We start from the raw sequence: 24,863 nt of genomic DNA on the forward strand, positions 1-24,863 counted from the left end.
ATGGAGCTGGCTTCAAGAAGAACACTAACGTTTGTTTGATGGTGTTCCCATCAAATATGGAGAATGAGGCGGAGGCAGAGCTGATGGAATTTCTTTACTGCTCTTAATGTATTGCTGATACACAGTCCATGCTTCACTACACTACAGGAGTATAGTGACAGCAACTTCTCTGCACACCAGGACTTTTGATGACTTTCAGAGGTCTGTGTTGTCAAATGCACACTGTTGTATTTGTAGAAAGCTGAGCTGCACAGCTGAATCGGTGTTGGATCTCCTCGTTAATGGCGGCACTTTGAGAGTGGTGGCTGCCAAGATATCGGAAGTGCGAAAAATATTTCAGTGTCTCTCCTTCAACAGATGTGGGAGGTAGAATACTTGGGTGACCAGATTGGGTTGATATGAGTTTTGTTTTGATGACATTCAAGGACAGGCCATTTTTCTTATTTGCAGAACTGAAGAGATGGCTTGTAAATCTGGTGCGGAGTGGGAAATGACAAGGCAGTCAACTGCAAACTTAGTGGTCAGTTTAGATTTGGTATAGAGGTGACTGAGGTCAAAGCGTTTTCCATCTAGACAGTATTAAATATTAACAACAGAGGACAGGTGATCTTTGATGTGGAGTGCGATTCTCCATTCCTAGCCACTAAGATCAGGAATCCTGATTGGACGGAGAATCCTGCGTTAGGCCAAAAACAGGATGGGCGCCAGGTAGCAGACCTATGCTCAGTCTCCTGTCCCGCCCCATTGGCCCACACCGCTTCCTGGCCCACACCGGCAGGAACATGTAAACAGTTTGCATGTAAATATATAAACCTCCTGCTGCCTAGATGTAGCAACACTGGCGAGTCTCTGCTCCCCGGACCTAGAATACCTGACGCTAAAATGCCACCCCTACGACCTTCCGCGGGGGTTCAGTGCCGTTATCCTGACGGCAGTTTACATCCCACCCCATGCGGACATGAAAACCGTGCTGGATGAAATATACACCACCACAAATAGCCTTGAAACGAAACATCACAAGGCCTTGTTCATCGTGGCTGGGGATTTCAAACAGGCCATGCTCAAGAGTGTACTAGCAAGTTCCCACCAACATGTCACCTGTTCCACTAGAGGCCCAAACATCCTCAATCACCGCTACGCAAATATCAAACATGCCTACCACTATATCGCCCGCCCACACTTTGGCAAATCTGACCACCAGGCTGTGCTCCTGCTCCCGGCTTATAAGCAAAAACTGAAGCGGGAGAAGCCGTCAATGAAAGTCGTGCAATGTTGGTCTGAGCAATGGGACTTCTTAGAGTCAGTGGACTGGTCAGTATTTAAAAACTCTGCATCCAGCCTGAACGAGTACGCCACTCCAGTAACTGACTTCATTGGTAAGTGTGTAGAAGACTGTGTGCCAAAGAAGCAAATCCGCGTGTTTCCCAACCGGAAACCCTGGATGAACAGGGATATCCACTGCTTGCTGAAGTCTGGATCTGAGGCGTTCAAGTCAGGTGACCCTGACCTATACAAGAAAGCCACATTGATCTAAGGAGATCCATCAAAGATGCCAAAACACAGTACTGGGCTAAGCTCGAGTCCCAGGCAAGCCACATGGATCCTCGCCGACTATTGCAAGGTCTGCAAGACATAACGGGCTGCAAGATGAAGGCATGTAAAATCGTCGGCTCCAGTGTACCCCTCCCTGATGAGCTCAACGCATTCTATGCACGCTTTGTGCAAGAGGTCAGTGAGAACACGCCCTCCACCCCAGAAGCCTCGGCTGAACTTGTAACTGAGGTCACCATTGCAGATGTCAGAGCAGCCTTCTCGAAGATCAACCCAAGGAAAGTCACTGGCCCAGATGGGGTACCCGGACAGGCACTGAAGTCTTGCACGGATCAGCTAGCAGGGGTATTCACAGACATCTTCAACCTCTCATTACAACAATCTGAGGTCCCTATCTGCTTCAAGAAGACGACCATCATCCCTGTACCAAATAAAAGCCAAGCAGCGTGCCTTAATGACTATCGTCCAGTGGCTCTGACATTCATCACTATGAAGTGCTTCGAAAAGTTAGTCATGGCACACACTCCAGCCTCCTGGATTGCTTTGATCCACTACAGTTTGCACACCGCTGCAACAGGTCCACAGCATCGCCATCTCCCAGGCCCTGCTTTCAACCCTCGAACACCTAGATAACAAAGACATCTATGGCAGACTCCTATTTATTGACTACAGCTTCAGTATTTCGCTCCCTACCTCCTCCTCTAACCAAAACAAAACAATCACTGTAAGGATCCCAGCTGAGTAAAGATCAAGAGGGAGACTCGAGGGCAGGTAGAAGTAGAAAGAAGTTGAACCGTGTCGTCACAGCCTGCAGGTAAGTGATTGGCTGGTGACTGGTAAGTAGATTTTCTTTTCCCTGAGGTGTTCTTGTGCGGGGCACAGTGGTTGCTGAGTGAGTGCTTGCTGAGAAGGGGAGTACTTTATTTTTTAAACATTACTGTTGCGTGTTTCCAGCTGAATCTGGTCGAAGTGAGGACAGAGTGACTGCTGGGTAAGTAGTAAAGGTTTAAATTATATTTCCACGGGCCCATAACAGCTGATTGCTGTTCTCGTGCGGGGCGCAGTGGTTGGCTGGTTAAGTATTTTATTTTTACCTATATTTAAGTTGGGCGGTTTCTAAACCCTAGACACTACACTTGTAATGTCCCCCACCCTTCCACCTCCTCTAACCTAAGGGGTAGAGTGAATAACAGGTAAGCTCTTTCTTTCTTTTTCTTTTTTCATCTTGAGGGAGTGGCAGGGAAGGCTGTGCAATGTTCCTCCAGCAGAATGTTTGAGGTGAAGGACGCCGTCGGTGTCCCTGCTAATGTCACCTGTGGGAAGTGCACCCATCTCCAGCTCCTCAAAAACTGCGTTCGGGAACTGGAGCTGGAATTGGATGAACTTCAGATCATTCGGGAGGCAGAGGTGGTCATAGATAGTAGCTTCAGGGATGTAGTTACTCTGAAGAATCAAGATAGATGGGTGACGGTGAGAGGGGCTGGGAGGAAGTAGTCATAGAGTTTATCATAGAATTTACAGTGCAGAAGGAGGCCATTCGGCCCATCGGGTCTGCACCGGCTCTTGGAAAGAGCACCCTACCCAAGGTCAACACCCCCACCATATCCCCATAACCCAGTAACCCCACCTAACACTAAGGGCAATTTTGGACATTAAGGGCAATTATCATGGCCAATCCACCTAACCTGCACATCTTTGGACTGTGGGAGGAAACCGGAGCACCCGGAAGAAACCCACACACACACGGGGAGGATGTGCAGACTCCGCACAGACAGTGACCAAGCCGGAATCAAACCTGGGACCCTGAGCTGTGAAGCAATTGTGCTATCCACAATGCTACCGTGCTGCCAGTCAGTGCAGGGATTCTCTGCGGTCGTTCCCCTCAATAACAAGTATACCGCTTTGGATACTGTTGAGGGGGACGACCTACCAGGGGTAAGCCACGGTGAACGGATCTCCAGCACTGAGTCCATCCCTGTGGCTCAGAAGGGAAGGAAGGAGAGCAGGAGAGCAATAGTTATTGGGGACTCGATAGTTGGAGGGACAGATAGACGGTTCTGTGGCAGCGAAAGAGACTCACGGATGGTATGTTGCCTCCCGGGTGCCAGTGTCCATGACGTCTCGGACCGTGTTTTCAGAATCCTTCAGGAGGAGGGGAAACAGTCACAAGTCGTGGTACACATCGGTACCAATGACATAGGTAAAAGAAGGGACATGGATTTTAAACAGGAATTTAGGGAGCTAGGGTGGAAGCTGAGAGCCAGGACAAACCATGTTGTCATCTCTGGTTTGTTGCCGGTGCCACGTGCTAGCGAGGTGAGAAACAGGGAGAGAGTGCAGATAAACACGTGGCTGCAGGGATGGTGTAGGAGGGAGGGTTTCAGTTACGTGGATAATTGGAGCACATTCTGGGGAAGGTGGGACCTGTACCGACAGGACGGTTTGCACCTGAACCAGAGAGGCACCAATATCCTGGGAGGGAAACTTGCTACGGCTCTTCAGGGGGGTTTAAACTAATTTGTCAGGGGGATGGGAAAACGAGCTGTAGTCCAGAAGCCAGTGTTGAGAGTAGTGAGGTACTGAGGAGGGTATCAAGGTCACAGGAGTGTACCGGCAGACAGAAAGGTGGGTTGAAGTGTGTCTACTTCAATGCAAGGAGCATCCGGAATAAGGTAGGTGAACTTAGAGCGTGGATTGGTACTTGGGACTACGATGTTGTGGCCATTACGGAGACATGATTAGAACAGGGACAGGAATGGTTGTTGGAAGTTCTGGGGGTATAGATGTTTCAGTAAGAGTAGGGAAGGTGGTAAAAGAGGTGGAGGAGTGGCATTGTTAATCAAGGATAGTTTAACAGCTGCAGAAAGGCAGTTCGAAGGGGATCTGCCTCCTGACGTAATATGGGCCAAAGTTAGAAATAGGAAAGGAGCGGTCACATTGTTAGGAGTTTTCTATAGGCCCCCAAATAGTAATAGAGATGTGGAGGAAGAAATTGAAAAACAGATTATGGATAGGTGTGGAGGTCTTAGGGTAGTTGTCATGGGTGACTTTAACTTTCCAAATATTGATTAGAACCTCTATAGGTCGAAAGGTTTGGATGGGACAGTTTTTGTACAGTGTGTGCAGGAGGGTTTCCTGACACAATATGTGGATAGGCCAACAAGAGGGGGGGGCCACATTGGATTTGGTACTCGGTAATGAACTGGGCCAAGTGTTAGATTTGTTTGTGGGAGAGCACTTTGGAGATAGTGACCACAATTTGGTGTCTTTCACTATTGCAATGGAGAGTTATAGAGCCATACGGCAAGGCAAGGTTTATAATTGGGGGAGGGGCAATTATGATGCGATTAGGCAAGAATTAGGGAGCATAAGATGGGAACAGAAACTGTCAGGGAAAGGCACAAATGAAAAGTGGAGCTTGTTCAAGGAACAAATACTGTGTGTCCTTGATAGGTATGTCCCTGTCAGGCAGGGAGGAAATGGCCGTGTGAAATGGTTCACAAAAGAGGTTGAATGTCTTGTCAAGAGGAAAAAGGAAGTGTATGTAAAGATGAGAAAACAAGGTTTAGTTGGGTCGCTTGAGGGTTACAAGGTAGCAAGGAATGAGCTAAAAAAAACGGCTTAGGAGAGCTAGGAGGGGGCATGAGATGTCCTTGGCAGGTCGGATCAAGGAAAACCCCAAGGCCTTTTACTCTTATGTGAGAAATAAAAGAATGACCAGGGTGAGGTTAGGGCCGGTCAAGGACAGTAGTGGGAACTTGTGCATGGAGTCAGAAGAAATTGGAGAGGCGTTGAATGAATACTTTTCTTCAGTGTTCACCAAGGAGAGGGGCTATGTTTTTGAGGATGAGAGTGTGATACAGGCGGGTAGGCTGGAGGAGGTAGATGTTCTGAGGAAGGATGTATTAGCAATTTTGAAAAACCTTAGGGTCAACCAGTCCCCTGGGCCAGATGAGATATATCCAAGGATTCTTTGGGAGGCAAGGGTTGAGATTGCAGAGCCTTTGGCTTTGATCTTTGGGTCCTCACTGTCCACGGAGATAGTGCCAGAGGACTGGAGAGTGGCGAATGTTGTTCCTCTGTTCAAGAAAGGGAATAGGAATGAACCTGGTATTTATAGGCTGGTTAGTCTTATTTCAAGGACAGTAGGTCGGTAAGTTAATGGAAAAGGTCCTGAAGGATAGGATTTATGACCATTTGGAAAGATGCAGCTTAATCCGGGATAGTCAACACGGATTCGTGAAGGGTAAGTCTTGCCTCACAAATTTGATTGAATTCTTTGAGGAGGTAACTAAGTGTGTAGATGAAGATAGAGCAGTTGATGTCATATACATGGATTTTAGTAAGGCGTTTGATAAGGTTCCCCATGGTTAGCTTATGAAGAAAGTAAGGAGGTGTGGGATAGAGGGAAATTTGGCCAATTGGATAAGTAACTGGCTATCACATAGAAGACAGAGGGTGGCGGTGGATGGAAAATTTTCAGACTGGAGACCAGTTACCAGCGGTGTACCACAGGGATCAGTGCTGGGTCCTCTACTATACGTGATTTTTATCAATGACTTGGAGGAGGGAGCTGAAGGGTGGGTCAGTAAATTTGCTGATGACACCAAGATTAGTGGAGTAGTGGATGAGGTGGAGGGCTGTTGTAGGAGAGAGATTGATAGGATGCAGAGCTGGGCCGAAAAATGGCAGATGGAGTTTAACCCTGATAAGTGCGAGGTGATTCATTTTGGTAGAAAACATTTGAATGCGGATTACAGGGTCAACGGCAGGGTTCTGAGGAATGTGGAGGAACAGAGAGATCTTGGGGTTCATGTCCACAGATCTCTGAAGGTTACCACTCAAGTGGATAGAGCCGTGAAGAAGGCCTATAGTGTGTTAGCGTTTATTAACAGGGGACTTGAGTTTAAGAGCCGCGGGGTTATGCTGCAACTGTACATGACCTTGGTGAGACCACATTTGGAGTATTGTGTGCAGTTCTGGTCACCTCACTGTAGGAAGGATGTGGAAGCCTTGGAAAGGGTGCAAAGGTGATTTACCAGGATGCTGCCTGGTTTGCAGGATAGGTCTTATGAGGAAAGGAAGGCTTTTCTCTTTGGAGCGGAGGAGGATGAGAGGCGACTTAATAGAGGTTTATAAGATGGTGAGAGGGATAGATAGAGTGGACGGTCAGAGACTATTTTCTTGGGTGGATGTAGCTGTTACAAGGGGGCATAACCATAAGGTTCAGGGTGGGAGATATAGGAGGGATGTCTGCGGCAGGTTCTTCACTCAGAGAGTGGTTAGGGTGTGGAATGGACTGCCTGCTGTGATAGTGGAATCGGACACTTTAGGAACTTTCAAGCGGTTATTGGATAGGCACATGGAGCACACCAGAATGACAGGGAGTAGGATAGCTTGATCTTGGTTTTGGACAATGCTCGGCACAACATCGAGGGCCGAAGGGCCTGTTCTGTGCTGTACTGTTCTATCTTCTATGTTCTAGCTCAGCTTTCAACACCATTATTCCTACGAAACTGATCTCCGAACTCAGTCCGAACTTGGCCTCGGCTCCTCCCTCTGCGACTGGATCTTGAACTTCCTAACCCACAGGCCACAATCAGTAAGGATAGGCAACAACACCTCCTCCATGATCATCCTTAACACCGGTGCCCCACAAGGCTTTGTCCTCAGCCCCCTACTATACTCCTTATACACTTATGACTGTGTGGCCAAATTCCCCTCCAACTCGATTTTCAAATTTTCTGTAGTGGGTCAGATCTCAAACAATGACGAGACAGAGTACAAGAATGAGATAGAGAATCTGGTGAACTGGTGCAACAACAATAATTTCTCTCTCAATGTCAACAAAATGAAGGAGATTGTCATCAACTTCAGGAAGTGTAGTGGAGAACAGCAATGGGAACGAAGTAGAAAGTGTTGAGAGCTTCAAGTTTCCAGATCACCAACAACCTGTCCTGGTCCCCCCATGCCGACACTATAGTTAAGAAAGCCCACCAATGACTCTACTTTCTCAGAAGACTAAGGAAATTTAGCATATCAGCTACGACTCTCACCAACTTTTACAGATGCACCATAGAAAGCATTCTTTCTGGTTGTATCACAGCTTGGTATGGTTCCTGCTCTGTTCAAGTCCGCAGGAAACTACAAAAGGTCATGAATCTAGCCCAATCCATCACGCAAACCAGCCTCCCATCCAATGACTCTATCTATAATTCTCGCTGCCTCAGAAAGGCAACCAGCATAATTAAGGATCCCCCGCATATCGGACATACTCTCTTCCACCTTCTTCCGTCAGGAAAAAGATATAAAAGTTTGGGGTCATGTACCAACCAACTCAAGAACAGCTTCTTTCCTGCTGCCATCAAACTTTTGAATGGACTTACCTCGTATTAATTTGATCTTTTCTCTACACCCTAACTATGACTGTGGCATTACATTCTGTAGCCTTTCTTTCCTTCCCTACATACGGTTTGCGTTGTCTGTAGAGCATGCAAGAAACAATACCTTTTCACTGTACACTAATACATGTGACAATAATAAATCAAATCAAATCAGTAGTTAATATGCATTCATTTGAACACAATTAACAGGCTAGAAGCCCAAAACGTGCCCTCCTCCCCCCCCCCCCCAACTTATGCTCCAATGCCATCCCACTCCCCACTCCATCGGCTGGGCTTTGGTGCAAGCATTGGCAAGCGCAGTCCAGGTGCGATTGACTCCAAGTGAGGGATCAAGGGAGTCAGCCCATCGCTTATGTGCTCTTCTGCTGCAGAGTGGGTGGGGGGCTCCAAGGGTCCTGGGTTTGGCTGGACACGGGCTGTGAGTAAGGGAATGACCCCAGGACTCTCCCCAGGGTGGAGGGGCCCATGTCTGGACTTCTAGCCCTAGGCAATCTTGGCATGGTGATCTCAGATAGCCCTCTGTTCAAAATCATCATTCCTATCTGACCTGTTCAAACTTTAAAGTTGCCTTTTCACTCTGGACAGCTGTGCCTGACGGCTGATGAGCAGACCAGACAGTTCAGTGAAGATGCAAGATGTGAAGAAGCTCTTTCCTCACATCTGCTCCTCCAGCCCTATGCATTTAAAGCTGTTGCTTTTTGAATTGCCTGAGCCTTCCTGGAAAGCCCAAAGCATTTGAAAAGGCTTACAATTCCCTGAGATCTTTTGAAATAATTAGAATTCATTCAATTTTACAGTGCAGTACCTTTAACTAGCCTTTGATTGACAGATTAATGGTTTAAACATAGCAGGCTGGAGATTTGTTTATTTATCTTTCCCTTCATGCTGGAATGCATCTGAAGTCCCCTCTAATGATCCTAAGCTGTAATGTTCACAGTCAACCTTGTTCTGATTGACAGCTGCTGGCCACTTCAACAATGCCCAGTGCTTTCTGCTGTCAGACAAGAAGAAATGGAAATTACTTGGGGAGGGGAGAGGCTGAGGGGTGTGTGGCTGAGGGTGGTTTGCTGAGGAGGGGTCTGGGACATTCAGGTGGTGGGGTCGGGTCACCCTAATGTGTGCATACTGTGGAGGGGGCTGAGCTGTTATTCTCATGGTGGTGGTGGGGGAAATGCCCCTCCTTGATGAGGGGTTGGGGGTGCTTCACTTGTCAGCGGGAGAGGGGTCAACATTTGCATTGTGCAGGGGGAGAGTGGCCAGTCTCTAGACCCTGGGAGAAGGGCGCCTGTTGAATATGGCAGCCCAACATCAGTAAGTTCAGGGAAACGTTGCCCTTGCCGCGATGCGTTATTCTGTATTGCAAAGGTCTGTGAATACCATCTCGCCTACGCTCCTAGCGCCAGCAGTACAGTCCCGATTCTCTGCTGGCGGGAGCACTTTGGGCACGATCTACCGGACATGCTGTGTCGAAAAAGCCATGCGTCTTGGTGGAATGTGGCCGGTAACTGCCAGGAGACTCTGCTCCCAGGATTTACCAGGCTTGTCACGCCTCGCGAGATCTAACGCGATCTCACGAGAAGTCGCAATGTGAAGCCCATCCATTGTGGGCGGGATCGCATTTTTGGGGGGGGAAGGAGGGGAGTGGGGAGAGGAGGAGAATAGGGGGGAAGGAGTGGAATTGGGGAGAAGGGGGAATGGGGGAGAAGAAGGAGTGAAATGGGAGGAATGAGGGGGAGGAACCGGTCAGCTGACATAGCCAGGTCCAATGAGGAGCTGGCGATGATGAGGGCCTTCCTGGTCCTCTGGGCATGCAGGACCCTTGCCGCCGCCTATCTTCCATCCTCCGACTTTATCTGCGGGTCCTCCCCGGGCTCACCAGTATCCCCTCTTGGTCCACCTCCTCCTCCTCAGATGAAGCCACATGTCTCTCCTCCTCCATCATGTCACCTTGGTGGTGTGCCAGGTTGTGGAGAGCACAGCAGGAACTAATGAACTGTAATGCATAAGTGCCATCAATTACCCCCTGGACCTGAACCCGACTATGGCAGAGAATCTTGCAGCCCAGGCATCTTGATGTACTTGGTCCAGCTCAAAGTTGATATAGTCTGCTGCCCGGACATATACGGTGTCCTTGACCCTACAGATGCATCTGTGGGCTGTAGCTTGGGAAATGCCGCACAGTTCCTCACTCGAGCCCTGGAATTAATGTGTTGCATAAAGGTTTAGGGCTGCAGTTACCTTCACAGCCACAGGGAGTGCATGTCCTCCTCTTCCATAGGGTGCCAAGTCCGCGAGGATGTGGCATAGGTGCTGCAGTGTCTCTTTGTTGGGACGGAGTCTTCTGCTGCACATGCCGTTCTTTCCCCGAAAGACAAACAACTCCTTGGGCCGTCGCCGGTGTCCCCCTCTGGGTTCCATGCAGCACTCACCGCACCAACAACAAAGGCATCAACAATCTGCAAAAGCATTTCTTCACTGACATTATCGGGTCACCCATTTGGATGAATGTCTTGCACCAGGTCCTGCCAGCAGCATCATGCCTCAAATCGGATTTACTGCTGGACCCATACGCCCCGCCCCCCCTGAGCCCGGTGTTCCAGGACCCAGGTATCTTAGAAACAAATGCCCTTCTTTCCAGCTACAGAAAAGGAAGGAAACAGCAACAGCAGGCTCCAGGCATCTGCAGCCACCAGCAGGAGCAAGCAGCAAACACAACCTATAGCTGTGGAGTGCTCGCACAACTACCAAGACCAATTTCTTATGAGCAATAGCCTTCATCTGTGAAACTAGAGGCTGCCCACAGCCAAATGGAGTTCAAGGGCCCTTCAGCATATAACCAAGATCAGGGCTGTGTCCTGGAAGTGTCTGGTAGGACATACAGGCAGCAGCTGTCATGGACCGTTATCATAGAATCATAGACTCCCTACAGTACAGAAGGAGACCTTTCAGCCCAGTGAATCTGCACTGACCCTTCAAATTAGCTTGTCCATCCTGCCTTATCCCCAGAACCCCACCTCACCTGCACATCTTTGGACACTAAGGGGCAATTTAGCATGGCCAACCCACCTAAACTGCACATCTTTGTACTGTGGGCGGAAACCGGAGCAATCGGAGGAAATCCACGCAGACACTAGGAGAATGTGTAAACTCCACACAGTCACCCAAGGCCGGAATTGAACCCAGGACGTTGTTACTGTGATGCTGCAGTGCTACCTACTGTGCCACCATGCCGCCTTCTGGCATCCACAATATTTAGAGATGGCTTGAAGGCCTTGTGGTAGTATGCATTAGGGGTCATGTGGGACTGTGAAGCCGTGATGTCATTGGCTGACAGATCCCGGGTCCTGGTTGGCCGTTGACCTCTAGCTCCGCCCTGAAGGCGGAGTATAAGAACCAGGAGTCCTCCCCCGCACGCCAGTCTACTACTGAACTGCGGGGGAACAGTCACGCTTAATAAGTTGTAGCGCACAAAGACTCCGAGAGATGAATAGAGTGAAGTCGATGAGGCTTTATTAAGCGTGACTGTTCCCCCGCAGTTCAGTAGTGGACTGGCCTGCGGGGGAGGACTCCTGGTTCTTATACTCCACCTTCAGGGTGGAGCTAGAGGTCAACGGCCAACCAGGACCCGGGATCTGTCAGCCAATGACATCACGGCTTCACAGTCCCACATGCCCCCTAATGCATACTACCACATTATTGTAGCGCACAAAGACTCCGAGAGACGAATAGAGTGAAGTCGATGAGGCTTTATTAAGCGTGACTGTTCCCCCGCAGTTCAGTAGTAGACTGGCCTGCGGGGGAGGACTCCTGGTTCTTATACTCCGCCTTCAGGGCGGAGCTAGAGGTCAACGGCCAACCAGGACCCGGGATCTGTCAGCCAATGACATCACGGCTCACAGTCCCACATGACCCCTAATGCATACTACCACATTCACCCCTTGTTAAAAATGAACCCGGCGGGGTGATGCTTCGCATGGTGGTAAGGGTTTACAAGGCTGGTTCTGGGAGGAAAACTTTTGCATGATATTACAGTATGTACAAGGTTTTTTTTGTTTCGAACTATTTACAGTAATCGTCAGGAGAAAAAGACAAAATGTTCTCGTTAAAAGTCCACATATTGTAGTGTTAGATCGACGCCACGAGTCGGTCGGGCGGTCTGGTCATCCGTGTCGATTGCCTCGGCCCCGGTGGTGGTGGTGGTGCTTGTTCCGGTGTTGTCGTCTCCGGGAGCCTTACGGTTTCAGCTTGGGCTTCACTCCTGGTCGGGCCTGGGAGGAGGACCGATCCTCCTGGGAAGGGGGCGGTCGCGGGGTGCGGCGGTGGCAGGGAGGGGGTGATTGGTGTTGGGGGGGGTGTGTGTGTTGCCGGCGGGCGCCAGATCTCGCAGGGAGACTGTGTCCTGTCGGCCGTCGGGGTACTCCACGTAAGCGTACTGCGGGTTCGCATGAAGGAGGTGAACCCTTTCGACCAACGGGTCCGACTTGTGCGCCCGCACATGTTTTCGGAGCAAGATGGGTCCTGGGGCCGCCAGCCAGGTCGGCAGCGACGTTCCAGAGGAGGACTTCCTGGGGAAGACGAGGAGGCGCTCATGAGGCGTTTGGTTAGTGCTAGTACACAGTAGTGACCGGATGGAGTGGGGGGCGTCCGGAAGGACCTCCTGCCACCGTGAAACTGGGAGGTCCCTGGACCGTAGGGCCAGTAGGACGGTCTTCCAGACCGTGCCGTTCTCCCTCTCTACTTGCCCGTTCCCCCGGGGGTTGTAGCTGGTCGTCCTGCTCGAGGCTATACCGTTGCTGAGCAGGAACTGGCGCAGCCCGTCACTCATGAAGGAGGACCCCCTGTCGCTGTGGACGTATGCGGGGCAACCGAACAGTGTGAATATGGTGTTTAGGGCTTTAATGACTGTGGCCGCGGTCATGTCAGGGCAGGGGATGGCGAATGGGAAGCGGGAGTACTCGTCCACCACATTAAGGAAGTATGTGTTGCGGTCGGTGGAGGGGAGGGGTCCTTTGAAATCCAGACTAAGGCGTTCAAAGGGGCGGGAAGCCTTAATCAGGTGCGCACCATCCGGCCTGAAAAAATGCGGTTTGCACTCTGCGCAGATGTGGCAGTTCCTTGTGACTGTACGGACCTCCTCCAAAGAGTATGGGAGGTTGCGGGACTTAATAAAGTGGTAGAACCGAGTGACCCCTGGGTGGCAGAGGTCCTCGTGGAGGGTTTGGAGGCGGTTAATTTGTGCGTTGGCACATGTGCCGCGGGATCGGGCATCGGACGGCTCGTTCAGCTTTCCGGGACAATACAAGATCTCGCAGTTGAAGGTGGAGAGCTCGATCCTCCACCTTAAGATCTTGTCGTTTTTGATTTTGCCGCACTGTGCATTATCGAACATGAAGGCTACCGACCGTTGGTCCGTGAGGAGAGTGAATGTCCTGCCGGCCAGGTAATGCCTCCAATGTCACACCGCTTCCACTATGGCTTGGGCTTCCTTTTCCACTGAGGAGTGGCGGATTTCTGAAGCGTGGAGGGTTCGGGAGAAAAAGGCCACGGGTCTGCCCGCTTGGTTAAGGGTGGCCGCTAGAGCTACGTCGGAGGCGTCGCTCTCGACCTGGAAGGGGAGGGACTCATCGATGGCGTGCATCGTGGCCTTTGCGATATCCGCTTTGATGCGGCTGAAGGCCTGGCAAGCGTCTGTCGACAGAGGGAAGGTCGTGGTCTGTATTAGGGGGTGGGCCTTGTCTGCATACTGGGGGACCCACTGGGCGTAGTATGAAAAGAACCCCAGGCAGCGTTTTAGGGCTTTTGAGCAGTGCGGGAGGGGAAATTCCATGAGGGGGCGCATACGTTCGGGGTCGGGGCCTATTATCCCATTGCGCACTACGTAGCCCAGGATGGCTAGCCGGTTGGTGCTAAAAACGCACTTGTCCTCGTTGTACGTGAGGTTCAAGGCTTTAGCGGTCTGGAGGAATTTTTGGAGGTTGGCGTCGTGGTCCTGCTGATCGTGGCCGCAGATGGTTACATTGTCGAGATACGGGAACGTGGCCCGCAACCCGTGTTGATCAACCATTCGGTCCATCTCTCGTTGGAAGACCGAGACCCCGTTTGTGACGCCAAATGGGACCCTTAGGAAGTGGTATAATCGCCCGTCTGCCTCTAAGGCTGTGTACTTGCGGTCACTTGGGCGGATGGGGAGCTGATGGTAGGCGGACTTGAGGTCCACGGTGGAGAAGACCTTATATTGGGCAATCCGATTGACCATGTCGGATATGCGGGGGAGAGGGTACGCGTCTAGTTGTGTGTACCTGTTGATGGTCTGGCTATAGTCTATGACCATCCTTTGCTTCTCCCCTGTCTTTACTACTACCACCTGTGCTCTCCAGGGACTATTGCTGGCCTGGATTATGCCTTCCTTCAGTAGCGGCTGGACTTCGGACCGAATGAAGGTCCGGTCCTGGGCGCTGTACCGCCTGCTCCTAGTGGCGACGGATTTGCAATCCGGGGTGAGGTTTGCAAACAAGGATGGGGGTTGAACCTTGAGGGTTGCAAGGCCGCAGATAGTGAGTGGGGGTATTGGGCCGCCGAATTTGAAGGTTAGGCTCTGTAGATTGCACTGGAAGTCTAATGCCAGTAATATGGGGGCGCAGAGTTGGGGAAGGACGTAGAGCCTGTAGTTTTTGAACTCCCTCCCTTGCACCGTTAGGGTAACTATGCAGAAGCCTTTGATCTGAACGGAATGGGATCCTGCAGCTAGGGAAATCTTTTGTGCGCTGGGACGGATGGTCAAAGAACAGCGTCTTACCGTGTCGGGGTGGATAAAGCTCTCCGTGCTCCCGGAGTCGACCAGGCATGGTGTCTCGTGCCCGTTTATCAGCACTGTTGTCGTCGTCGTCTGGAGCGTCCGGGGCCGTGTTTGGTCCAGCGTCATTGAAGCCAGACGTGGTCGTAATGGTTGAGCGTCTTCTTCGAACCCCGTGGAGCCGTCGACACTGGGGTCCGTTGTTGCCATCCAAGATGGATTCGGGGGTGAACAAGATGGCTGCCCCCATGCATCGCAGATGGCTGGGGGGTCACAAGATGGCGACGGGGTGGACAAAATGGCCACCCCCATGCGTCGCACAGGTCTGGGGTGGTCCAAGATGGCGGCGCCCCTCCTCCCCTCGTGGTGGCCGGGACCCAAAATGGCGGCGCATGCGGGTCGCACATGGGGCGCTGGGCGGGTTGGGGAGCGTTAGGAACACGCAGGACTCCCTCTTCTCTGGGGACAGCGGTGGCCGGGACCCAAAGTGGTAGCGCCGGCGGGTCATACATGGGGCGCGGGGGGGGTGGGTGGGGGGGGGGGTTGGGGAGCGTTAGAGACGCGCAGAACTCCCTCTTCTCCGGGGAGAGCGGTGGTCGGGACCCAAAGTGGTTGCGCCTGCGGGTTGTACATGGGGCGCTGGGGGGGTTGGGGAGCATAAAAGGCGTGCAGGGCTCCCTGTTCTCCTGGGACAGCGGCGACCTCCCGGGACCGGCACACAGCCACGAAATGGCCCTTTTTCCCGCAGCTCTTACAGATCGCTGCGCGGGCCGGGCAGCGCTGCCGGGGGTGTTTCGCCTGGCCGCAGAAATAGCAGCGGGCTCCCCCGGTGCGACTTGGCGTTTGAACCGCGCAAGCCTGTGGGGTGTCCGGGGGGGGGGTGGGTTTGTCGCGACGGGTGCGTACGGAGCCCAATGGGCTGCTGCGCGGTCAGGGCTGTAGGCGCGGGCGTTTCGCGCGGCCACGTCCAGGGAGGCTGCTAGGGCCCGTGCCTCTGAGAATCCTAGCAACTCTTTTTCTAAAAGTCTTTGGCGGATTTTGGAGGAGTTCATACCTGCCGCAAAAGCATCGCGCATTAACATGTCTGTGTGTTCATTTGCGTTCACCGGCGGGCAGCTGCAGGCCCGTCCCAAAATTAGTAGCGCGGCGTAGAATTCATCTATCGATTCTCCGGGACTTTGCCGTCTCGTTGCGAGTTGATAGCGAGCGTAGATCTGGTTTACTGGGCGAACATAGAGACTTTTTAGTGCTGCGAACGCCGTCTGGAAATCCTCTGCGTCTTCGATGAGAGAGAAAATCTCCGTGCTTAACCTCGAGTGCAGGACCTGTAGTTTTTGGTCTTCTGTGACCCGGCCGGGGGCCGTTCTGAGGTAGGCCTCGAAACAAGTCTGCCAGTGCTTGAAAGCTGCTGCTGCGTTCACTGTGTGGGGGCTGATCCTCAGGCATTCCGGGATGATCCTGAGCTCCATAGTCCTTTAGTCACGCTTAATAAATTGTAGCGCACAAAGACTCCGAGAGACGAATAGAGTGAAGTCGATGAGGCTTTATTAAGCGTGACTGTTCCCCCGCAGTTCAGTAGTAGACTGGCCTGCGGGGGAGGACTCCTGGTTCTTATACTCCGCCTTCAGGGCGGAGCTAGAGGTCAACGGCCAACCAGGACCAGGGATCTGTCAGCCAATGACATCACGGCTTCACAGTCCCACATGACCCCTAATGGATACTACCACAGGCCTCACAGCCAAAAAGCCTCTCAAACCGCCCCTCAAGGGCTCCAGTATAATTGGTACCAAGTATACTGCCCATCCAAGTTACCTAAAAACTGCATTTTCACATATTGCCAGAAGGTCACTGTTGGTCTGGGTACCTGGCTGCTGTCAATCTTTTGTCACATTTCCCACAACATATCTTTTTTTTAAATCTGCTCGCAGGAAACAGATATGCAGGAGAGTTTGCCCATGCAAACAAGAAAGAAGTGGGGACTTAACTCCGAATGTAGGGGGAGCCTTGCCGATTCTGGGCATGGGAGCAGTAGCAAACGGATTTGCAGGCTATGGGGAAATGGGACTAGACAAGTTACTCTTTCAGAGAGCTGGAATAGACACAACAGGCCAAATGGCTGCCTCCTGTGCTGCAAACACTTTATAATTCAGAACAGAATTGCTATTGGAATGGCCCAAAGATTGCTTTTCATTTCTTATCTCACTCACTTCACAAACTCACATAAAACCATATATTACAATTTAATATACTGTGATGTCTTCGTGCCTTAAGGGATGTTTTATGTTCTTTTAGGCACAAAAGTGGTGACAGTATCATGACCATTGACCAGGTTTGTTGCAGAAGTCTAGGTTGCTCATTCCTATAGTAAAATTAGAAACACTAAATCCAGAAAGGTGTTTGATTGACATCACAGTTTGCCGTAGAACCAATGTAACACTGCCTGATGTGATTTTTAACTACCTTAATGGCAGAAAATCATGGGCTGGGACATATATGGGACATTTTATGACATGTATTCTTGGCATGTGACCCGGAATGATGCACTGACAGCCTTGTACTCCGAGGCAATGTATACCTCATTCCAAATGAGACGATCATAAAGGCCATTTTTAAGCCTCAGCTTGTCAAGTTTCAGCAGGTTTTAATCAGGCCACCTTTGTCTTCCTGATTTAAAAAGGTTGCTGGTGAGCATGTTGACAGTGTCGAAAAAGAATAGGAAATTTAACATTTCAAGCAATATTCTGATTAATGCATTGAAGAACTTTGGCACTTTAGAATGCTCAGGGTCTGAGGCTTCCGTACAAGAAGGAATGGGGCAGTGATGACTCAAAAAGGATGGGGAATAACTAATTGATTGTTAGCTTTTATTACAATCTTACAATGTTGGCATGTTAAGATTTAAATAACGGCTTAGAAAAGTAACTATAGGGGTGGCAAGGCGGCGCAGTGGTTAGCACTGCTGCCTCACGGTGCCGAGGACCCGCATCACTGTCTGTATGGTGTTTGCACATTCTCACCCCCACAACCCAAAGATGTGCAGGGTAGATGGATTGGCCATGCTAAGTTGCCCCTAATTGGAAAAGTTTTAAAAAAATGAAAAGTAACTATAACCTCATCCTACATTTTAATCTTCAGTTTGAGCATTTCTTGAGGCCTGCATCTTCCACAGCATATAGTATGTACCAAAAAGTTACTTTGAAAAATAAAGTCTTGCTCTTATTTGCTTTCATTTTGTACAGCATCATTCGGTCAGCAATAGAATTATTCATTGATATTTTCATGTGCATAGCTCCATTTATATGACATCACGTAATGAAGCAATTCCTGCTAGTTTAGAGAAGGATCTGGACAATTTTCAAACTTGGGTTGACAAATGGCAGACAACGTATTGTGCCTATAATGGCTTTTATAATGGCAGGCAAGCAATATCCCCCTGTCCTGTAAAATTCAGCCCTTTCTTAAGATTGGTAGGCGTGATCAACATTGGAAATCATATTAATTGTCACCAGGTTTATCATAAGCATATGTACCATATGTAGCCAGCTCCTCATTTTAAAGAGACTAAACCCGCTTCTTAAGAGGCAGGCTAATCCACTATTATTTCAAAAAGGTGCCAATACTAATGTATGATTTCGTGCAGTATCACTTTACCGCAACCTGCAATTCACACTAAATAAGACTCAATTAACATGCATCATCTCCCCTGACCAACTATCTGAAACTGAACTTTAAAAAAAACATGGGCCTACTTTAAATCTGCGGAACTGGAGATAATAATTTCACATTAGTGTAGCAAAAGTGGAACAAATTGAAAGGCCCCCTACATGAATAAAAAATGCCCAGAGGGATAGAAGGCTTTTCTGTTGAATATATTCTGAAACTGTTTAATGCCAATGCAGAAGCAATGTAAGGACAGCTGTGTAGTGTGTGTGAAATATCACTCCAATCTGATTGTTTGCTTGAATGCTCACTTCGTATTGAGTTCTGCAAGCAACCTTGATTTTCTGATAGACCAACTTTTCTGATAGGTTATTCAAAACACCTATTCAAAATAAGGCTGTTTTTGTGTCAGAAAATCAAATCAGCGGTGCCTGCTGTGTTGCCAAAACCCCAAACCACAGCAAAACATTTAACAGATCATCGAACTTGACCTGACCAATCAAATCGAAAATAATCATTAAGCCTATCATTTTTTTCCCCCTACTATGGTATGTATCTGTGTAAACCGTGCAAATAAACCTCACCAGGATAGATTCTGCCAGTGAAGCCCCTGTACTCGGAGCTTGGATAAAGAAGCAAATTTCCCTTTTTTCCAGAGTCTGCTCAACTCAGGCTATGGGGATTTCGCCTTGTACAACAAACTGGCTGAATCAGGAATCAGGAAAACTCACAAGTGTGTACAGCTGAAAGGTCACTGCTCAAATTTAGAAAGCTACAGGAGAAAGGAAATCCATGCAACTTTGTAAAGGCTCCAGATGGTATTAAAATAGTTTGCCAAGGCCGTTTGGAGCAAGGTGGTGGGGGAGGAAATGAAAAGTAAAATCAAACAAGGCAAATTCACTGATCCAAATGGCAGAGTGCTGGAACACAAACCCACTTCACTTGATGACTGGCAGATCTGAATGCTGCTGATGGTACAATGGAGGGTTTACCTGTTATATATGCCTTCCCCGTTGATGGCACTGAATCAACCGGCCTCAGTGTTGTGTGCTTAAAGAAAGATGCAGGAGAAATCAGCACACTTTAAAGGATCTTGCAAAATAAATTATCCGGCAGTGATGTGGATCAGATAAATGGCTCAAGATTCACCAACAGTACCATATGTCAGGTAAATGGACCAAGATTTGTCAGTCCTGTATGAGCTGATAGCATTAATTTGAGTCAAACTGTTTTAGACTCATGTCCTACTCCAAAACGTCAACATAAAAATTAAGGCTCACACTTTATTGCAGTACAGTGAGGTGCTGCACTTTGGGGGTGCTGAATTTTGGATGAGACATTAAAGTGAAGCCCAGTTGACGTTGTGAGAAGGTTGTGAATTCAAATCCTACACCAGGACTTCAGCACATAAATCAAGGCTGACACTTCTGTGCAGTACTGAGGGAGTATGGTTGGAGGTGCTATCTTACAAATGAGATGCTAAAGTGCTCCTCATCTACCCTTGCAGGTGAATCCCACAGCACTATTTCGGAGAAAAACATGAGAGAGATCCCCAAGTCTAGACCAATATATATCCCTCAGTCACTGCTATAAAAGCAGATTTCCTGTTCATATGGTTATGAAAGTCTGCAGCACACAAATTGGTGCTGCACTTCCTACATTGCAATAGTGCCTACATTTTAAGAAGTGCCTACATTGCAATAGTGCCTACATTTACATTAGCTGTAAAGCCCTTTGCAATGTCAGAATCTGTACAAACGCAAGTTTAAATCCCACAAGGGTCGCTAAGCTCCTGACAGTATATATTCTTGGTCCAAACGTGGTCAAAAGAGCTGAATTCAAGATGTGAGGTGCGAGTGGCTGCCTTAGATGTCAAGGCAGCATTTGGCCAAGTGTAGTATCAACGAGTCCCAGCGAAACTAGAGTCAGGGGAATGAGGAGGAAAACTCTCCATTGCTTGGAGTCATACCTGACACAAAGGAAAATGATTGTGGTTGTCAGAAGTCAATCATCTCAGTCCCAGGACCACAGACCTCGGGGTAGTGCCTGAGGTCAAACTATCATTGGATGCTTCATCAGTGACCGTCATTCATCAGAATATTAAAATGGTATGTTTGCAGATGATTGCACAATGCTCAATACCATTCATAACTCTTCAGGTACTGAAGTAGAGTGTATCCATATGCAACACAATCTGGACAATATCCAGGCTTGGACTGACAGGTAGCAAGTAACATTCATGCCACATAAGTGCCAAGCAATGACCATCTCCAACAAGAGTGAACCGACCAATCTCCCATTGACATTCAGTGGCATTACCATCACTGAATCCTCCACCATCAACTTCCTGGGGGTTACCATTGACCAGGAACTGAACTGAACCAGCCATATAAATACTGTGGCTACAAGAGCAAGTCAGAGGCTGGACATTCTGTGGTAAATAAGTCACCACTAGACTCCCCAAACTCTGTTAACCAGCTACAAAACACAAGTCAGGAGTGTAATGGGATACATTCCACTTGCCTGGATGAGTGCAGCTCCAACAAGACTCAAGGGGCATGACACCATCCAGGACAAATTAGAGTGCTTGAATGGCATCCCATCCACCACATTTAACATTCACTCATTCCACCACCAACACACAATGGCAGCAGGGCAAACCATCTGCCAGATGCACTGCAGCAAATTACAATGGCTCTTTTGATTTGATCTTTCAACATCTTCAAAGGACAATGGCAGCAGATGCACGGGATCACCAACACCTGCATGTTTGCCTCCAAGCCACACCATCCTGATTTGGAACTATAGCGCCAATTCTTCAGTGTTATTGGGTCAAATTCCTGGAACTTCCTTCTTAAAAGCACTGTGGGTGTACCCACACCACACGGGCTGCAGTGGTTCAAGAAGGCAGCTCACCGCCTCCTCCTCAAGTGAAATTAGGGATGGGCAATAAATGTTGGCCTGGCCAATACCTCTTGATGATGGTTGGTGATGGTTATTGCCTGACACTTGTGTGAGGTGAATGTTACTTGCCACTTTCTAGCCCAAACCTGGATATAGTCCAGGTCGTGCTGCATCTGAACATGAACTGCTTCAGTCATGAAGGCACAGTCTGTAAAGGCACTTACTGAAAGGACATGCCTCCCTTCAGTTGCTGGATTCCCCAACACCAGAGAAATCCAGCATGCAAGCATGAAAAATCAAAGTTAATTTGGCTGAGTGCCTCATATTTAAAATATTCCCTGGTCCAACACGCATCCTGAAAGTGATTTTGGCTTTCTGCCTGCCCTCCGCACATCCGTGAAAATTAGGAATGGCCAGGTTAACTCAATTTGACCAGTTTTTTTCTATTTTTAATTCTTCCACATGGATATCAGTTTTCCAAATATCACCAACCTCCTAACTCAAAGGTTCAGGCGGCGGGGCATGGTAATAACGTGGCCACAGCTACCAAATGGGCAGGTCACCCTCCCGGGCTTCACAGCACCAGGGTCCCAGGTTCGATTCCCCGTTGGGTCACTGTCTGTGTCTGCACATTCTCCCCGTGTCTGCATGGGTTTCCTCCGGGTGCTCCGGTTTCCTCCCACAGTCCAAAGGCGTGCAGGTTAGGTGGATTGGCCATGCTAAATTGCCCTTAGTGTCCAAAAAGGTTAGGAGGGGTTATTGGGTTACGGGATAGGGTGGATGTGGGGACTTAAGTGGTCGATGCAGACTCGATGGGCTGAATGGCCTCCTTCTGCTATGTTCTATGTTCAAATCACCTTTTTCCTTAACTTGCAGACATATCAAGTTTCAAAAAATAACAAATTTTGGTATCTGACTCAAAATCTATTAGCCAGTGAACCAATAATTCTGAAAACAGCATTTCCAAAAATCAATTAATTTTCCATGTTGTATTAATGTGATCTAATCCTTATTTAGTATACCTTTTTACTGCGACTGTAGACTGGGAGAACATATCACAAATATCAGGTGCAATTCAGCGCTCTCAAGTTGAAGTCCACTGAACGGTATGTTTAGTGGGGTGTTTCTCGGCGCCTGCTATTCAATGGCACTTTACCGTTGTTTTTGCCTCAGTAAGGAACTCCTCCTCGTTGAGGCCATTCGTTAAGTCATGCAGGAAGACTACTCCTGGATCGGGACGCCATTTCTAAAGGCAGCCCCGATCTTTCGACAATCCTCTGCGCCCCCACTGCAGCATTGGGAGCCCTCACTTCACCCAACTTACTTCTTCCGCAGTCCTTGAGCCTCTCCCCCCCCTCACGCCACGTCTTCTGGGCAAGGCCCCCTCCTGGGTCTAACCCCTGACATGGGCAAACTGGCATCTGGGCACCTTGGCACTGCCAGCCTGGCACCGTGGCAATGCCCCTGCCAGCCTGGCAGTATCACCTGGGAACCCTGGCAGTACCAGATTGGCACTGCCAGGATGACATGTTGGCAGTCCCAAGGTGCCCAGGTGCCAGGGGAGTGCCAGGGTGCCATCCTGCCCAGTGCCCAACCACCTGAGAGCCTCAACTTCCCGGTGAAATCCCCGAGCTGCCATCACGACTGGTTCACGACTTTGTGAACCAGTACCAAAGGGGTGGCTGGTTGAGGTCTCGCCGGAAAGGCCGGTGATTCCTGGATCCCAGGTGAATTAGGTGAGCATATACTTAAATGAGCCGAATGGCTCAGCAGGACCGAGGTCCAGATCGCGACATGCCATTGAATCTCGCGAGATGTTTCGAGCGTCACGATTCTCAATGAAGGCCTCTCGCGTGATTCAACGGCTTCATTCCAACACCGAGGTGCAACAAGGCCAAGAAACCACGCCCATAGATTTTGCTCAATTATTTCAAATACATCAGGAAGAAAGGAAACTATTTAAACTGATACCCAACCTTTACTTTTTTAATTATTTTAATGAGGAGGATTGATTGATTTTTGATAACAATCTGCGGAACGATGGACATTTTGAATTGCAGTCAGGAATTATATTTGCTCAGCCAAGATATCGAATAATTAAATATAAGCAAGCTGTGATTCTTTTCTCTGGGTCAGAAATGCGTGCCAGGCCCAACCCGAAGGTTCATAGTTCTGTGCAGTCGTTGCGCCAAATCCAACTTCAGGGCATCCCTTGAGTTAGGTCTCAGCGACGCTTCCATCCCACAGCTCCCTCCCCTCACCTGCACTTCACCATCAACGTCCCACCCTCCCAGGACTCCCTCAACCCAAATATTTGCCTATTGCCGCTGCTGCTGTTGGTTTTCCATGCCGACTGCTCCCACCCTTGGAATGCACGCTACCTTCTCCCGTCACTTTTTGGTTCCAGCCCCACCCCAGAATACTCCGTCGGTGGTGGAAGAGATCCTACAATCCTGGGAAAGAGAGGCGGGAGAATGCAGAGTGGGAGGTGCTCCAATGCAGGGGTGGGGGGGAGTGGGGGGGGGCGGGGGGTGAAGGGTGCGAAGTGCTGCAATTGGGGTGGGCAGTGCTGCAATCCAGAGGGAGAGGGATGCTGTCGGTGGGGGGGGGGGAGCAGATGGGGAGAGGAGGAGGGGTTAGAAGGTGCTGTAACAGGCAGGTTGGAGGGAAGGGGTACTGCAATCGTAGGGGAGGGAATCATAGAATTTACAGTGCAGAAAGAGGCCATTCGACCCATCGAGTCTGCATCGGTCCTTGGAAAGAGCACTCCACTTATGCCCACACCTCCACCCTATCCCCTTAATCTAGTAACCCCCACCTAACCTTATTGGACACTAAGAGCAATTTAGCATGGCCAATCCGCCTAATCTGCACATCTCTGGAAGAGGTTGGAGGTGTTGCAATTGGGTGGAAAATCGGGTGGGGGAGTTGCTGCAATGACGGCTGGGAGATCAGGAGGAGACACTCCAATTGAAGGGGAGGGGGAGTTGCTGCAATGACGGCTGGGAGATCAGGAGGAGACACTCCAATTGAAGGGGAGGGGGAGGTGCTGCAATCATGGCTGGGAGATCAGAGGGAGACACTCCAATTGAAGGGGAGGGGGAGTTGCTGCAATGACGGCTGGGAGATCAGGGGGAGACACTCCAATTGAAGGGGAGGGGGAGGTGCGGCAATCATGGGGGAAATTGAGGGAGTTCTTACTATTGCAAGAGGAGTGGGAGCTGCACACGGGGTGTGGAAGTCCTTGAGTGGCGGGTTGGCGCATCTAGTTGAGTAGATTGTACATCCCAGAGAAATCTGCAAGCGTAAATCCAATTCTTATAATAATAGAATAAAATAAAAAAACAAAAGGTCTGTGATTGAGATCATGAATAATACTTTTCTTGTTCTTTCTGATATGAAATATTCTAAATATATTCGATCACATAAATACTGAGTTTATTCTCAAGACTCATTTAAGCTCAGGTATGCATTTCAACATGCACAAAGAGCCATTGAAATCGTCAACCTTTGTGTTTACACAACAAACAACTTAAAAGTGAGGCATTGAA

Source organism: Scyliorhinus torazame, chromosome 14, assembly GCF_047496885.1.
Source record: "Scyliorhinus torazame isolate Kashiwa2021f chromosome 14, sScyTor2.1, whole genome shotgun sequence".
Classification (NCBI taxonomy): domain Eukaryota; kingdom Metazoa; phylum Chordata; class Chondrichthyes; order Carcharhiniformes; family Scyliorhinidae; genus Scyliorhinus; species Scyliorhinus torazame.